Here is a 1,716-nt window from a genome sequence, read left to right on the forward strand (position 1 = left end):
TGATCCTCCGTGTGGAATATTAATGACCACTCCTACAATTCCCCAGGGGGGACGTCGAGTGAGTGAGTGAGTTGGGGAGAATCAAGCACACGGCAGCTTCAGACAAGGTGTGGGTGGTGAGTGAGTGAGTCAAGCACACCAACAGCTTTCCATGTAGAGACTGAAACCCAGGTGTTAGCTGTTATGAGCTGACGCTTGAACCACTCGGCCAGCAGTGTATGGTTACCATAGCAACTATATATTCATTGCCTACATACGTTGTACGTTTATCTTAATAAGAAAAAACGGACAAAATATTCCAGTCCCGTTTTTTCGGTAGATGGTTATGGAGGATTCGTAAGGAGTACTAATTAACCATTATACCATTTGAAGTAGGTTAGTGAGACAAACTGGAGTAGTAGCTGTTTAATACCTACTTCTGTACCGCGGCGGTACTCACGTCTCTATATTACCTGTGTATTGGCCTGTTTGATGTCTACCAATCTATCATCTACTGGCCACGTCTCTATATCCACTGACAGGGGGATAAAGTCAAGCAGTTGATAGTTCATGTATCAATTATTAACCGTTATGACACGAGTGCCACGGCCCATTAGATCTACCTTCACAGCGGCGACATGAAAGGGGTGTATGCTGCAGGTAACAAAGTCATTAACCTTGGTGACAGGTACGTGTGATGGTATCTGGGACCTATCAACAACTAGCATACCCTCCCGACAGGGAACAAATTGCGAAGATGTTAATATGTACGTCATGAATATATAATGAACAATTTGACAGGCACGTACATCGGCCTGACGGGCTGGGACAATCAAAGTAAGATATTAACACCTGACAGTGTTGATTACAGGTGAGCACTGTGGCGGGGGGTCGCGATGTACAGCCGAGTGGTGTAGTTCAGGTTGTGATTTACTAGTTTCTGTCAGACGGAACAATGTCACGACATGTGTCAACATGACCCCAGGTGAGGAGGACTATTAAAACATAATCATTATAGCAATAGATAATAATAACATCTATCAATTTTCACATCGCCAATTTCCAGATTGGATTTGCTCAAAGGCGCTTTTGCGTGAGTCTGGAGGTCAAGGAGAGAGTACAGTGAACGCTGTAGGCGGATTACAACATTTTAACAGTCCCTTAAGTTAGTCGATATCGTTGGCACTTTTGATGTTGACGGGAGTGTCTATACCATCTTGAAAACAGTGTGTTGTCATGGATACAATGTATTTATTCATGTTCCGATTTCTCTCTGTGTTAACTCTTTTGTAAATAATTAAATTGTGATATTATATGCCGTTAATCTTGTCAGTATTTTGTGAGCGGGCTATTTAAGTTATGAAAACTTGTGCCCAATCCTTTTCCTTGTAAAAAATATGTTTAATTAAAAAATGCACGTGGAAACTGTCATTAAATATCACACACTAAACTATCAAGTAAGGCTGTTGCGTCCAATCACAGGTGTGCTAAAGTCTTAAAGATACACGAAACATACAACTGTAATCTGTAGACGAGGTGGTCCCGATGTACTGCTATAACGTTAAATGATCATCAACTCATATATTCACACTCAATATACACTTGATGAACAGATAGCCGACACAGCCGCCATGGGCATCCCCGAGACGACAGAGGGATTAATTCGCAGAAGGGGAGAGATTCAAAAAACAAGTTGATTTAACCAATTGCCTGGAGTAGTGATAATTTAATCCTTTC

This window comes from Haliotis cracherodii, unplaced genomic scaffold (assembly GCF_022045235.1).
Source record: "Haliotis cracherodii isolate W230 unplaced genomic scaffold, xgHalCrac1.p SCAF_12, whole genome shotgun sequence".
NCBI lineage: Eukaryota > Metazoa > Mollusca > Gastropoda > Lepetellida > Haliotidae > Haliotis > Haliotis cracherodii.